Source organism: Pelobates fuscus, chromosome 4, assembly GCF_036172605.1.
Source record: "Pelobates fuscus isolate aPelFus1 chromosome 4, aPelFus1.pri, whole genome shotgun sequence".
Lineage (NCBI taxonomy): Eukaryota > Metazoa > Chordata > Amphibia > Anura > Pelobatidae > Pelobates > Pelobates fuscus.
Window position 1 is genome coordinate 161,436,894 of NC_086320.1, and position 16,821 is coordinate 161,453,714.

Consider the following 16,821-nt stretch of genomic DNA (forward strand, 5'->3'; position numbering starts at 1 on the left):
CTCAATATGTTTTTTTTACGTTGGCATTAGTTCCTCTTTTTCATTTTCATTTTGTTTTTAATAATGTTTATCACATGTGGAGAGTCACACACACATACTACTTTGCTCAAAGAGCACATAGTTTTCATCAGGCGTATACCTGCAAGTAACGCTATAGCCTCCAGGGAAGTCTAAGGCCTCCCGCCTCTACCATATGGCGTGATACACTCCCCCTCCACCCCCCCCCCCTCCACCCCCTTGGTTAGGGGTACGTAACCTGGATGCACACTCTTCCGCTCACTACACTTTAGTGGCAACTAACTTGTATAAGCATACTCTTCCCGAAACCCATCTGTGTGCTACTCATATGGCTATTATACAGCCAGCATCCTAGACCTTGAATTTGCCATGGCATGACCTTACACTAATATATACATTAACTACCATGTACTTCGCCTGATACAAAACAGGGTTTACCTCCGGAACATACAATAACCTTAATCGTGACAATTTCCTCATTTTAGAGCACTTGTGTATTACGTTACTAACTATTATTAGTTAGGGAAGGGTGTTTCCACTAGTGAGGACATTCCACAAGCAATAAGATTACCATGCATTGCTTTTATTTATTTTTTTGTGTGTGTGTATGGTATGGTGGAATTGCATTGGTAATACTATAGTAAAAAATACATTCTTTATCTAAAATTATTCCCAAAATGTAATAGCACTTAAAAAATTTAAATTAAAAACAGGCACTAATATGCATTAAAAAATTACATTTCCCCATTTCTTTGAGGGGAAAAAAAATCAGCAAAAGGATTATTGGCTTTTCTACAGTTCTATTTTCACACAAATAGACAAACAAATGGCAAGGTCTTTTGACTGCAATAATAAATCCACCCTTTGTTGAAAACCTCACTGACCACCTTTAAGCAGTTTATTTTCCTGAGACATAACGGGCGATGACAAGTGGCATGATATAGAGTGCAACACATTTGTTTAGATAGACACTGTTTTCATAATGTTTTATTTATGTAGACACTCGTCTTCCTCTTTGTAAATTAAGAGTGTCAAGCTCTGCAATGACAAAAGAGTGTTTGCTAAATCCCATTGCCAGACATTTTTCCAAAGGCAATATCTGAAAGGTATTTAACCTTGCAATGCAATATGAAAGAAAAGTATGCAGAATATAACTAGCAGTAGAGTGGAAGGAACATTGGTTTATTAAGCTGATCTAGAGGAAATGTAATGTAGATCTGCATTTGGTGTTTAATGTGTTTTAGTTCCCAACGTGCGGTTTCAAAAATATACACATTATCAGGCAGGCTATGTGCTATGTTTAGAGATTAAGGAGATGGGTTCCCAGAATGCAGTCAAGTTGTGCTTTAGATGGCACAGGGCATTTTCCACCCTATGTAAACTGCTAGTAAACCTATAGACAAGACACCATGTATTAAAGCTATGAACACAAGCTGTAGTATATCGTCATCGTGACTGAGGTCATTACACAATGCTGCTAACCAATAAGACTCAATTTCAAACAGCATCATTAATTGATCCATTTTTCTTACAAAGCAATGTGTTAGTGAAAAACAGTTTAGAGCTGGTAGCTGCCATCCTGCAATTTGCATTTCAATCAATTATAATAAAATGTGAGGTCTTAAAATCTACACAGCTCTGTGTACAAAGATTAATATACCATACCGATAGTGGACTCCAATTATGCCGGATTTAATGATGGCAGAGTGCAGATTGCTGTGCACCTGTCTCCATTTGTCAGTCCGCTACCTATATAAAAGATACCGGTCCACAGAAGCAATCAATAAATCAGATTCAAAACGCTCCACCATGGCCAAGACCAAAGAGCTGTCCAAGGATGTCACGGACAAGATTGTAGACCTACACAAGGCTGGAATTGGCCACAAGACCATCGCCATGCTGCTTGGTGAGAAGGTGACAACAGTTTTTGCGATTATTCGCAACTGGAAGAAACACAAAATAACTGTCAGTCTCCCTCGGTCTGGGGTTCCATGCAAGATCTCACCTCATGGAGTTTCAATGATCATGAGAACAGTGAGGAATCAGCCCACAACTACACGGGAGGATCTTGTTAATGATCTCACACTACGGTAACAGACTATGTTGTGAAGGACTGAAATCCTGCAGCGCCCGCAAGGTCCCCCTGCTCAAGAAAGCACATGTACCTGCCCATCTGAAGTTTGCCAATGAACATCTGAATGATTCAGAGGAGAACTGTGTGAAAGTGTTGTGGACAGATGAGTCCAAAATCAAGCTCTTTGGCATCAACTCAACTCGCCATGTTTAGAGGAGTAGGAATGCTGCCTATGACCCCAAGAACACAATCCCCACCGTCAAACATGGAGGTGGAAACATTATGCTTTGGCAGTATTTTTCTGCTAAGGGGACAGGACAACTGCACTGCATCAAATGGACGAAGGACGGGGCAAATATACTGTCAAATCTTGGGTGAGAAACTCCTTCTCTTAGTCAGGGCATTGAAAATGGGTCATGGATGGATATTCCAGCATGACAATGACACAAAACACACAGCCAAGGCAACAAAGAAGTGGCTCAAGAAGAAGCACATTAAGGTCCTGGAGTGGCCTAGCCAGTCTCCAGACCTTAATCCCATCCAAAATCTTTGGAGGGAGCTGAAGGTTCGCGTTCCCAAACGTCAGTCTGGAAACCTTAATGACTTGGAGAGGATTAGCTTAGAATTTAAATAAACGGGGTGAACGAGTAACCCTCATTTAGACCTCTTGGAAAAAGTTTAAAGATCCAGTAGCATTCACTCTGGCGTAAATATCTGTCATAATCTCCCTTTCGCTCGTCTTTTTTAACCAGCTCAATCAGGGCTACCATCAGGGGGTGACAACCCTGATGGTTGTCACGGGCCCGGCGGCCCCGGGGCCCGCACGCTGATGGGGCCTATCGGGTGGCCGACGCACTTAGGGCAACCCGATGGGCCCTATATCTTCAGGGGCCCGGTCTGCGCTGTGGCCGTGTAATAGTGCGACCGGGCCCCTTTTACAAAAATAAACGCAGCCGCAGCACAACTGCTGCTGGGAGGAAGTGGTCACTTCCTCCCAGCTCACTAAGCGTGGGAGGAGCACCAGTGAAGAGGGAGAGCCACACCGACTCCCATCAGCCCCAGCCACCCTCCTGCAAATAAAAGGTAAAAAACAGAAGGGTGGCTGAAAAATATGCTCTGCGTGTGTGTATGTCTGTATGCATGCATGTATGTTTGTCAGTATGTATGTCTGTCTGTCTGTCTGTCTGTATGTACATATATATGTATGCATGTATGTCTGTATGTATATATATGTATGTATGTCATTATGAATGTATGTCTGTATGTATGCATGCATGTATGTCATAGAAACATACAAACATAGAAACATAGAATGTGACGGCAGAACCATTCGGCCCATCTAGTCTGCCCAATTTTCTAAATACTTTCATTTGTCCCTGGCCTTATCTTATAGTTAGGATAGCCTTATGCCTATCCCATGCATGCTTAAACTCCTTTACTGTGTTAACCTCTACCACTTCAGCTGAAAGGCTATTCCATGCATCCACTACCCTCTCAGTAAAGTAAAACTTCTGGATATTATTTTTAAACCTTTGTCCCTCTAATTTAAGACTATGTCCTCTTGTTGTGGTAGTTTTTCTTCTTTTAAATATAGTCTCCTCCTTTACTGTGTTGATTCCCTTTATGTATTTAAATGTTTCTATCATATCCCCCTGTCTCGTCTTTCCTCCAAGCTATACATGTTAAGATCCTTTAACCTTTCCTGGTAAGTTTTATCCTTCAATCCATGAACCAGTTTAGTAGCCCTTCTCTGAACTCTCTCTAAGGTATCAATATCCTTCTGAAGATACGGTCTCCAGTACTGCGTACAATACTCCAAGTGAGGTCTCACCAGTGTTCTGTACAATGGCAAGAGCACTTCCCTCTTTCTACTGCTAATACCTATCCCTATATAACCAAGCATTCTGCTAGAATTTCCTGCTGCTCTATTACATTGTCTGCCTACCTTTAAGAGTAGGACTCTATCAAATATTCTGTACTCTGCCCTTGGGTTTTTACGTCCAAGATCATTATCTTGCACTTATGCACATTAAATGTCAGTTGCCACAACTCTGACCATTTTTCTAGATTACCTAAATCATTTGCCATGTGGCTTATCCCTCCTGGAACATCAACCCTGTTATATATCTTAGTATCATCAGCAAAAAGACATGCCTTACCATCAAGACCTTCTGCAATATCACTAATAAAAATATTAAAGAGAATGGGTCCAAGTACAGATCCCTGAGGTACCCCACTGGTGACCAGCCCAAGCTTTGAATATACTCCATTGACTACAACCCTCTTTTGCCTGTCACTCAGCCACTGCCGTACCCATTCAACAATATTGGAATCCAAACTTAAAGATTGCAGTTTATTGATAAGCCTTTTATGTGCAACAGTGTCAAAAGCCTTACTGAAATCTAGGTAAGCAATGTCTACTGCACCACCCTGATCTATCATTTTAGTTATCCAATCAGAAAAATCAATAAGATTAGTTTGGCATGATCTCCCTGAAGTAAACCCATGTTGTCTCTGATCTTGAAATCCATGTATTTTTAGATGTTTGACAATCCTATCCTTTAACATGGTTTCCCCACTACTGAAGTAAGGCTTACTGACCTATAGTTTTCCGACTCCTCCCTATTACCTTTCTTGTGAATGGGCACAACATTCGCCAACTTCCAATCTTCTGGGACTACTCCTGTTATCAATGATTGGTTAAATAAATCTGTTAATGGTTTTGCTAGTACACCACTAAGCTCTTTTAATAGCTTTGGGTCTATTCCATCAGGTCCCATTGACTTATTTGTCTTTACTTTTGACAGTTGAAATAGAACCTCTTCCTCTGTAAACTCACATGTAATAAATGACTCATTTATCCTTTTTCTTAACTGGGGTCCCTTTCTTTCATTTTCATCTGTAAATACCGAACAAAAATATTCATTGAGGCAGTCAGCTAGACCTTTATCCTCTTCTACATACCTTCCTTCTTTTGTTTTTAATCTAACTAATCCTTGTTTTACTTTTCTTTTTTCATTTATGCATCTAAAAAAAGTTTTGTCCCCCTTTTTTACTGACTGTTCTATTTTCTCTTCTGTGTGTGATTTGGACGCCCTTATAATTTGCTTAGCCTCTTTCTGCCTAATCTTATAGATCATTCTGTCTTCCTCACTCTGGTTTTTTTTTTTATAATTACTAAATGCTAACTTTTTGTTTTTTTACTATTTTGGCCACATCTGCGGAGTACCACAGTGGTTTCTTGAATTTTTTGCTTTTACTGACAAGCCTAATGCAATTTTCTGTTGCCTTCAGTAGTGCAACTTTTAAATAATCCCATTTCTCTTGGACTCCATTTAAATTGATCCAGTCTGATAATGACTCATTTACACATATTCTAATTTTAGAAAAGTCTGTTTTTCTAAAGTCTAAAACTTTTGTTTTTGTGTGGTGTGACTCAGTCACTGTTCTTATATTAAACCACACTGACTGATGATCACTGGATCCTAAACTTTCACCTACAGTAATATCGGATACCAAATCTCCTTTTGTTAACACTAAATCTAGTATGGCCTCTTTACGAGTTGGCTCCTCAACGACTTGTTTTAGAGACAATCCCAGTAGGGAGTTTAGAATATGTGTGCTCCTGGCACTAGCAGCTATTTTTGTTTTCGAATTCACATCAGAAAGATTAAAGTCACCCATGATGATAACTTCCCCCTTCATTGTCATTTTAGCTATTTCCTCAACTAGTAGATTATCTAACTCTTCAATTTGTCCTGGGGGTCTATAAATCACACCTACACGAGTTACTGTGTGATTACCAAATTCTAACGTAACCCAAACAGACTCTATGTTCGCCTCACTAACTTTTATTAGGCTAGATTTTATAGAGGGCCACCCCTCCCCCTTTCCTGCCTTCCCTGTCTTTATGTCTATATCAGGGGCGGACTGAGCACTCGGGCAAATCGGTCATGGACCGAGGGCCCGAGGCTCTAGGGGGCCCGCCCGCCTGCCTGCCATGCACTAAAATAATAGCTGGGATGGGGAGTTAAACAATCTCCCCAGCCTGTAGTTAGTCAGTCAGGGGCCCCGCCCGGCACTCCGCGGGCCCCTGTTACCAAATACATATCCCCCATGTTCGGGCAGGCACAGTAAGAGACAGCTAAAGGGCCCTCCTAAAGACCCACTATGCTGTCTCTCACTGTGCCTGACTGGTGATCGGAGCAGGAGAGCTGTCTGTAGTGCTGATCAGGCAGCTCCGTGCGGCTCCTCATAGAGGAAATGACATCATGTGTCAAAAGGTCAGGGAGCCGTGCGGAGCTGCCTGATCTGTGTTAGAGGCAGCACTTCAGGGAGAGACAGCATGCTCCAGTGCTGCTGGGAGAAGGATTAACCCCTCTGGCCAAAGGTAAGGCCCCTCTACCCCCAGTAGACCCTCTGCTGCTTCTCACCCCATACTGCCCCTCTACCCCCTGCTGTCTCCCACCCCACTGCCCCTCTACCCCCAGTAGACCCTATGCTGTCCCCCTGCTGCTCCTCACCCCATACTGCCCCTCTACCCCCTGCTGTCTCCCACCCCTCTGCCTCCCTACTGCCCCTCTACCCCCAGTAGACCCTATGCTGTCCCCCTGCTACTCCTCTACCCCCAGCAGCCCACTACAACCCCTATACCTACCACAGCCCCTACCCCTACAGCCCCTATACCCTCTACTGCCCCTTTGCCCCATACTCCCTGCTGTCCCTCTAGCTCCTGCTGGCCCCCCTATCCCCTGCTGCCCCTCTACCCTCTGCTACTCATCTACCCCAGCAGCCCCTTTGCCCCCTGCTGCCCCTCCACCTCATGCTGGCCCCCCTGCCCCCTGCTGCCCCTCTACCTTATACTGGCACCCCTACTCCCTGCTACCCCTCTACCCCCTGCTGCCCCTTTGCCTACTACTCCCTGCTGGTCCCCTTACCTCCTGCTGGCCCCTTTGCTCCCTGCTGGCTGCCCCCTACTCCCTGCTGCCCCTTACACCCTGCTGGCACCCCCCCCTGCTGGCACCCCATACCCCCTGCTGTCCCATCTACCTCCTTCTGCCCCTCTTCCCACTTACTCCCTGCTGCCCCTCTACTCCCCGCTGCCCCTCAACCCCCTGCTGCTCCTCTACCCCCTGCTGCTCTTCTACCTACTACAGCCCCTACCCCTTACAGCCCCTCTACCCTCTGCTGCCCCAGCAGACCCCCTGTCGACCCTCTAGCCCCAGAAGACCCCCCACTGTCCCTCTACCCCCTGCTGCCCCTCTAGCCCCAGCACACCCCCTACTCCCTGCTACCCCTTCTGCCCCTTTGCTCCCTATTCCCTGCTGGCCCCCTTACCTGGTGCTGCCCACCCTACCTCCTGCTTGTCCCCCTACCTCCTGCTGGCCCCTCTACGCACTTACTCTCTGCTGGCCCCCTACTCCCTGCTGCCCCCCATACTCCCTGGTACTCCTGTATCCCCAGCAGCCTTTCTACCTACTACAACCCTATACCCACCACAGCCCCTATCCCTTACAGCCCCTCTACCACCCCAGCAGACCCCCTGCTGACCCTCTAGCCCCAGCATATCCCCCGCTGTCCCCCTACCCCCTGCTGCCCATCTAGCCCCAGCAAACCCCCTGAGACCCCCTACTCCCTGCTGGCCCACCTACCTCCTGCTGGCCCCTTTGCCCCCTACTCCCTGCTGGCCCCTCTGCCCCTTTGCCCCCTACCTCCTGCTGGCCCCCCTACCCCCTTCTGCACCTCTACCCACTTAGTCCCTGCTGGCCCCCTACTCCCTGCTGCCCCCCTACACCCTGCTTCTCCTCTACCCCCAGCAGCCCTTACCCCTGCGGCCCTTCTACCTACTACAACCCCTATACCCACCACGCCCCTCTACCCTCTGCTGCACCAGCAGACCCCCTGCTGACCCTCTAGCCCCAGCAGACCCCCTGCTGTCCCCCTACCCCCTGCTGCCCCTCTAGCCCCAGCAAACCCCCTGCTGCTCTCCTACACCATGCTGCCCCTCTACCGCCCTGCTGCCCCCCTACTCCCTTTTCCCCCCTACTCCCTACTCCCTGCAAACTCTACAGACCCTGTACCCCATGCAGTCCCTATACCCACTACAGCCCCTTTACCGCATGCACAAACCGCATGCCTATATATATTTCTTACAGCCCTTATCCATTATTATATTATTTATATAGCGCCATCAGATTCCGTAGCGCTGTACAATACCCCACTACACCTCCTATAGTCCCTATACCCACTACATTCTCTATATACCATGCACCCACTACAGCCCCTATATCCCATAAAACCACTAGAACCCCTGCAGCCTCTACACCCACTACAGCTGATATACCAACTACAGACCCTAAACACCTGCATCCACTACAACCCTATATCCATGAAAGCTCCCATGCCCACTACTGCCCTTTTTCCCTGCACCCACTACTGCCTTTATTGCTGTCTGCACTTACTACAGCTCCTATCCCCCTGAAACAACCACAGTCCCTATGCCTCCCCTGCAACTACCACAGTCCCTATCACTCCCCTGCACCCACTGTAGCTTCTATTACCCCTTGTCTCCACTGTAGCTTCTATTACCTCTATTACCCCCTGCCCCCTCTATAGTCACTATTTCGCCTTACCCCCACTATAGCCCCTATTATTCGCTGCCCCCACTATAGCCTCTATACCCAATACAGCCTCTGCCCCCACTACAGCCCCTATAACCACTACAGTTTCTATGCCCCAGCACCCACTTCAGCCTTTATTCCCCTGCCCCCACGGCAGCCCCATGTCCCCTACACCGACTACAACACCCCACAGTTTTTATCTACTTAAAGGGAAACTATAGTGCCAGGAAACATGTTTTATTTTTCCCTAGCACTATAGCTTCCTAATGTGCCCCCCTCCTTTACAGGGTTAAGGGACCTGGGACACTGTACCTACACCACTTCAATGAGCGGGAAAGGTCTGGGTGCCTATAGTGTCCCTTCATAGATACTCTGTATTTCGTGTTAGGATATGAGGATTCAAAGGCCTTCATATATCCACTTACAGTAAATATACACAGAAACATACATTCACTTCACATGCACATACAATCAAATATATTTTGAATCCTAATATCCCAACACGACTTACAGTAAGTATACACAGAAACATACATTCACTTTACATGCACATACAATCAAATATATTGTGAATCCTAATACCTCACACAAAGACATACATATATTCACTTACAGTGAATATACACAGAAACATACATTCACTTTACATGCAAATACAAGGTACATCTACAACAGTGTGTGTATATATATATATATATATATATATATATATGTCTGGAGGGGGCCCAGGTCCTAATTTTGCCCGAGGGCCCAGGACTCTCTCAGTCCGCCCCTGGTCTATATGTATATGTATGTATGTCATTATGAATGTATGTCTGTATGTATGTATGCATGTATGCCTGTATGTATGTCAGTATCAATGTGTGTCTGTATGTCATTATGTATGTATGTATGTCATTAGGAACGTATGTCTGTGTGTATGTGTGTATGGATGTCAGTATGTATGAATGTATGTATGTATGACTGTATAAATGCATGTATGCCAGTATGAATGTATGTCAGTATGAATGTATGTCTGTATGCCCTTATGAATGTATGTCTGTGTATGTACGTATGTATGTGTGTATGGATGTCAGTGTCTGTGTGCATGTATGTCTGTCAGTATGTCTGTATGTATGTATATATGAATGTATGCCAGTATGAATGTATATATGTATGTATGTCATTATGAATGTGTGTATGTATGTATGTATGTGTCTGTATGTATGTTAGTATGTGTCTGTCTGTCACTATGTATGCCTGTGTGAATGTTTGTTTCAGTATGTGTGTCTGTTAGTATGTATCTGTGTGTGTGTATCTGTGTCCTTTTGTATCAGTGTGTGTGTTTGTGTGTGTATTCCTGTGGGTGGGATTTGGAGGCGGACCCTGTGGGCGGGATTGGAGGCAGGCCCCAGGGGGCCTAGACCCTGAGCTCAGTTAGGGGCCCCAAAATTTCTGGTGGTGGCCCTGAGCTCAATACTGCAAAAGTTGAGTCCTTTAGAGTCACTCCTATGTTTTTCCAAGAGGTCTAAATGAGGGTTTTCTTGTTCACCCCGTTTATTTAAATTCTGAACTATTTGTAGCATCTCTATTTGAATATTCATTCTAACTCAATTCTTTGAGTCTCCTGAGGTGATTTCTATTTTTTATTTAGATATATTGGACTAAACTGTACAATATGAGGTAGAATTAACATTTGAATATATAGTATTTATGATCCACAACTGTTTAGATAGCAGTTATGGTCCACAATTGTTTAGTTGATCTTCCCCTCTTTTGTTATCATAATGAAGAAAACATTACAACTGTCAGACCAATGGTACCTTTCTCTTAAAGGTGGAACAAGCTGGATTATGTAATCCCTGGCTACTAATTAATAGGAGATTGTCATCCAGATTGCTAACCGACACCCGAGTGATTTACTTGGCTTCGGATTGGACATATGGATGGACATTTACCCTATTTAACCGATGGACTCACAAGTGCTACATTCGAGTCTCTTGAGAAAGGCGCAGCTTGCACCGAAACACACGTCGGGTCGACTGCACTTTTTGGGCGATATGCACTAATGTGCATCTGTTTTTAGTTCACCTTATTCTGCAGTTGGGCACTTTGGCTACCTTTTTACTCTAAGGAAAAAGGGCTTGTTGGTCATACTGGGGACGGCCTCGAAGCAGTAGGGGGTTAATATATTATTATTAGGAGTATAGTATTGTAAAGAAACTACCCTGTTTGGTTCGTTAAATTTAATTTTTCTTGTTTGTTAGATAAAACTACCGAACACCGACCATCCCCCTGGCTCATTAACTACAAAGGAAAACCGCATGATTAAGTGCTCTACCTGTGTGGCCCCCATTAGTATGGCTGAACACCACGTGTTGGAGAAAATGGCGGCCATCTTGTTCGCATTAAAAGAGGCAGCGGGACTTGGTCGTTGAGTGTCTGGAACTAAAATCGGACACTTGACTTCCCAAATGGCGGTCAACTTCAATGTAATTGTGTGTATGTTTTTACTGTAGACTACTCTCAGGTCCAGGGGGAAGTGTCCTTTGCATGGGGACCTGCATATAAGGCCAGTTGGCCTGAATACATTCATTCCTGTTGTACCCTTCATCTAGTTGAGGCTGATGTTTGGGTATGTGTCTGACTGCTGGGAGAAATTACTTGAATGGTGCGTTGTCTTCTGGAGAACGTTTGAATCAACACCCAGACTACGAGCTATAATCACTCAGCTTTTAGCAGTTCGGTAGGAACCAGAAGCGAACAGGTACGTGACATACCAGCGTTCTTAACAAGTATCTGCCTTTAGAAGTTAGAGGCAGATTATTCTTCATATTTATGTGAGCTACACTTCAATGTTGCCTTTGTTCTAAACTCTAATCCTAGACTTGAAAGCCACCACAGTCAAGGAAAGAGAAAGATATGTCCAACGGTGGTTCTACTGGCTGGAGTTCTTATCTTCCACAGACTTCGCCAGATTTGTGAAAGGTTAACGGACCAATGCCCCCATCCCTCCCCTACCCCTTTCTTGCCCTTTCTTTCTCTCTCTTCTTCTTCTCTTCTGTCTTCCTCATCCCCTCCTCCGACCCAGCTCCCTTTACCGGGAGCCGCTCGTCCGGTGCCCTGGTGTGCCTCCAGAGGGGCATGCCCCTCTTGGATCGGAGCATCTTGGAACGGCCCAAAGATGGGGAGGAAAGTGGGTGCCTAATGGGATAACAACATGCTCTATCTGAGCAAAAGGTCTCTCAGTTGACAGACAACAACAATTAAGGCTTAACTAAATACAGCTCCATGTTTAGGGGGTGAGATCTAATATATGATTATTGTTACTGGATTTTTTTGTTTCCTAACTCACTTTTCCTCTGTGAAGGGAACTCTGTTTTATATACACATGCTATATCAATAAAGACCTATTTCAAACAAACATGGGGTGTTTACAAAACGTGGAGATAAATACAAAAATATTTTTACCAAGTTTCATGAAAAAATGGTTAAATGAAAAGTGTAAGCAAGAACAATATTAATGGGTGCTATTCCAAAGAATCATTCCCTAAATTACTAATCTACAAATTCTTACTGTCTAACCCCAAAATAAGCCCTACCACCAAAATAAGCACTAGTTCGCTAATCTAGATTCGTAGATTTACAGGATTCCATTCGCGAGTAAGCTAATCTATGTTTGGGGAAGTTTCCCTGAACATAGATTTGTGGGATTCCAATCAAGAATAAGTTATTCTACGTTCGGGAAAGTTTCTCTGAACATAGATTCACAGGATTCCATGCACTATTGAACTAGTCTATGTTTGGGGGAATTCCCCCGGACATAGACCTGTTTTCTGGCACACGCTTGCTACAGCAATGCATCCTCACTTACCGACATTGTTGTAAAAATGGAAGTCTGTAATATTTCAACACCTAGACAAAATGAGTGCAAAAAGAAAACGCTATTCCGTAGTGTACAAGGAATTGTGGAGGAATCACAGGGCAAGAATCTTACGTCTTTCTGCAAAGAGATGAAGCTGGATGTCCGAATGGTCCGAAAATGGCAAGCAGAGTACAAGAAGCGCAAGTGTGGATCAGGTCGGCAACCTTTATTTCCTGAGCTGGAAGGCATCATCTGTGAATGGATTGCTGACAGGAGAGCGGCAGCTTTGATTGTGCACAGGGCTGATATTCAACCATTTGCCCTTGCAACGGCACAACAGTTAAAATTATCCCCAGAAGATTTCAAAGCATCACAGCACTGGCTGGATGACTTACTTAAGCGATATGAACTGTCGCTACGAAGATCGACAACACTGTTCAAGCTGGAAGTTACTGAAATTATTAAATGTGCACTTGAATTCCTTGATCGCACCGACTTTTCTAAGTATCAACTCTCCAACATTATTGCAATGGATGAAACTGCAGTGTTTATGGGCCAAGGATCTAAAATGACAATTGATCAGAGGGTTGCCTCGTCAATCTACATTCCCTCCACTAGTTACGAAAGCGCATGTGTTACCTACATTTTGGCAATTTGTCTGGATGGAAAGAAAGCCCCGCCTCTAATCATCACTAAGGGCAAGAAAGAAAAGATTGAATGTGTTTCAGGCATCTATGTTCTTGAAACTAAAAAAGCCTGGCGCACACAAGCAGCTGTAAGGAAGTGGGTTGATTTAAGGCTGCCACTTGTTTTGCGAGGTGGCCAAATAGGCTAAAGACATGAAGAATTTCCTTGCAGAGAAAAGAAAATATCAAGTAATGATTCCTGCAGGAATGACTGCCTATCTCCAGACTCTTAATATTGCAATAAACAACCTATTCAAGAGTCACTTGCGCATGGAAATCAATGAATACATTGAAAAAAGAATGGAGAGAAATCAGAATTGAAAATTTTGTGAAGCCTAGCCTGCAAGAGGATGTGACTTGGGTGAAGAATTCATGGGAGAAAATCAGCTGTGTTGCCAATGCACTACGAGCAGGCTACATGGACAAGAAGTACTCATTTAAAGAGAGCTATATTGCTGGACATGAGAGATTGGGGTCTACAGGAAATTAAGTAATAAGAAACTCAGGCCAGAGTTCAGGGTTTGGAGAGCCAGGACAATGTTCCAGAAGATGACGATTGTCTTTGAATAAATGCTTTGTTGTAAATTTATTACAATAAATGTTTTGTTGTACCGTACAAAATATGTTTTCTTGTACATTTATTTGTTGTACCGTACATTAAAAAAAGGCAGCCCCTTAAAATAAGCCCCAGTGTGTTTTTTTGAGCAAAAATTCATATAAGACCCTGTATTATTTTCAGGGAAACACGGTATAAGCAAAAGGATGAACACCAAATCAAAGATTCATATACCAACAATATTTATTACAAAACAGAAATACACAAACTAAAAGATAATCAATAGTTCAATATACAACGTTTCGTAAACAAGAAATGTGCCTTTCTCAGGTGCTTTCCCTTGAGAAAGGCACATTTCTTGGGGCCGAAAAGTGAGATTGTAGTTTGTTCAGCTCTTAAAGTTTTTGCTGATTATTATCTGGTGTGTATATTGTAAGTAGTCTTTGTCACTTATATTTTTTTGTATATTAATGTATTGTTCACTTTTACTTTGTGTACTGCTCTTTTGTAATAAAGATTATTTGGTATATGAATCTATGATTTCCTTTTGCTTATATGTAAATGAAAAAAGTGTAAAAATGCTCTTAGCTAAACAGCCTGTGGGATGTATTTTCTACAAATACATACTTTTGTGTAACAGTTTTGGATTCTGTGACTATTATAAAAGTTGTGACCTCAGCACAACATAACATATTAATATGTTATGCATACATATAGGGTATCAAAAAAGCACTATTTCTCTTTTTACATTATTATATAATACATATGGGTGCCCTTAAATAGAAAGAGGGTAGATTGGGAGAAATTTTGGTAGACTAAACGCATGGCAAAAGTGCCAAAAAGGCCTTGCTTACAAATGTGTTGCACCTCAAAATAAACCCTTAACCCCTTAACGCCGTTACGGCGTTCTATGCCGTCGCGGCTTTAAAGGGCTTTAAAGCCGTTGCGGCGGCATAGAACGCCGTAACGGCTTGCAGCCCCTGGAGGTCCGGCGTACTCACCTCCGCCGCGATCCTCTTCTGGGGGGCTGCCTGAGAGCCCAGGCAGCCCCCCTCCGGCAAATGAGGCCCCCGGGGGCCATGTGATCGCTCTCAAAGAGCGATCACATGGCCCCCTATAGCTGGCTATGGATCTGCCAGCAGGGGGGTGTCTAAAATATTAGACAGTCCCCCTGCTGGTAGGTAGTGTAAAAAAAAAATAATTAACATGTTATAAAATAAATTAAATGCCTTTTTATATATATAATATATGTATATATATTATATATATATATAATATATATACATATTATATATATGTAACATCATACGTAATGTATTTTAATATTAATATAAGTATATATATTAGTATTAAAATACACTTAGAATGACGTTACATATATATATATAATATGTATATATATTATATATATATAGATGTACATATATATATTATATATATATGTATAATTACAATAATAAATACATACAATAAATAAATAAATAAAATATTGAAACAAAATTTAAAATAAATTATATATTCATATATTCATATATATTCATATATTCATATTTTGTTATTAATATATATATATATATTGGAAACAGAATACACTTAGAATGACATTCTATATATATCTATCTATATATAAAATACAAATAACCACAAATATATATATAGAGATAAATACATATAATTACATAAAAGATTACATTAGTATACACGTAGAATTTAAATACCTATAAATGCATATATATTAAAATTCTACGTGTATATTTAAGTATTTTTTTAACATAATTATGTCATTTGATTAATTAAAATTTGATTGACATGCCTGACAACACAGTGAGAAAGTGCAGAGAATTTAATTTGCAAGCACTATATTTGACCCTGTAACTCTCCAAGACACCATAAAACCTGTATATAGGGGGGTACTGTTTTACTCGGGAGACTTCGCTGAACTCAAATATTAGTGTTTAAAACTGGTAAATTGTATTACAACGATGATATTTTAAGTAAAAGTGACTTTTTTTGCATTTTTTACAAACAAACGGCACTTTTATGGACTATATTATTGTTGTAATATGTTTTACTGTTTTAAAATACTAATATTTGTGTTTAGTGAAATCTCCCGAGAATAACAGTACCCCCCATGTACAGGTTTTATGGTGTTTTGGAAAGTTAGAGAGTCACATATAAGGCTTGCATTTCATTTTTTTGACATTGAAATTTGCCAGATTAGTTATGTTGCCTTTGAGACCGTATGGTAGCCCAGGAATAAGAATTACCCCCATGATGGCATACCATTTGCAAAAGTAGACAACCCAAGGTATTGCAAATGGGGTATGTCCAGTCATTTTTAGTAGCCACTTAGTCACAAACACTGGCCAAATATAATTTTTTTGCTTTTTTCACACAAAAACAAATATGAACACTAACTTTGGCCAGTGTTTGTGACTAAGCGGCTACTAAAAAAGACTAAACATACCCCACGTTCAATACCTTGGGTTGTCTACTTTTTCAAATGGTATGCCATTATGGGGGTAATTCTCATTCCTGGGCTACCACACCGTCTCAAAGGTAACATTACTAATCTGGCAAATTTCAATTCTAAATTCCTTCTATATTTGACCCTGTAACTTTCCAAAACACCATCAAACCTGTTAATGGGGTGTACTGTTGTACTCGTGAGACATCGCTGATTACAAATATGTGCATTTTGTTGCAGTAAAACCTAACAGTATTATGACATTTATAGCTAAAATGTGAGGCGGAACTACAAATTTAAAAAAAAAAAAATTCTCACAGTTTTTTTAAATTTTATTCATAATAAATTGTTTCATATATAAATATTTTATATGAAATGAAAGCCCTGTTTCTCCTGAACAAAATGATATATAATAAGTGTGGGTGCATTTAATATGAAAGAGGTGAATTACGGTTAACAGACATATAGCGCAAATTCCAGTTTTTGTTTACGTTTTGTTTTGATCAGAACGTGTACTATTGACTCCGTCCTGAAGGGGTTAAGGGGTTAACTAGTA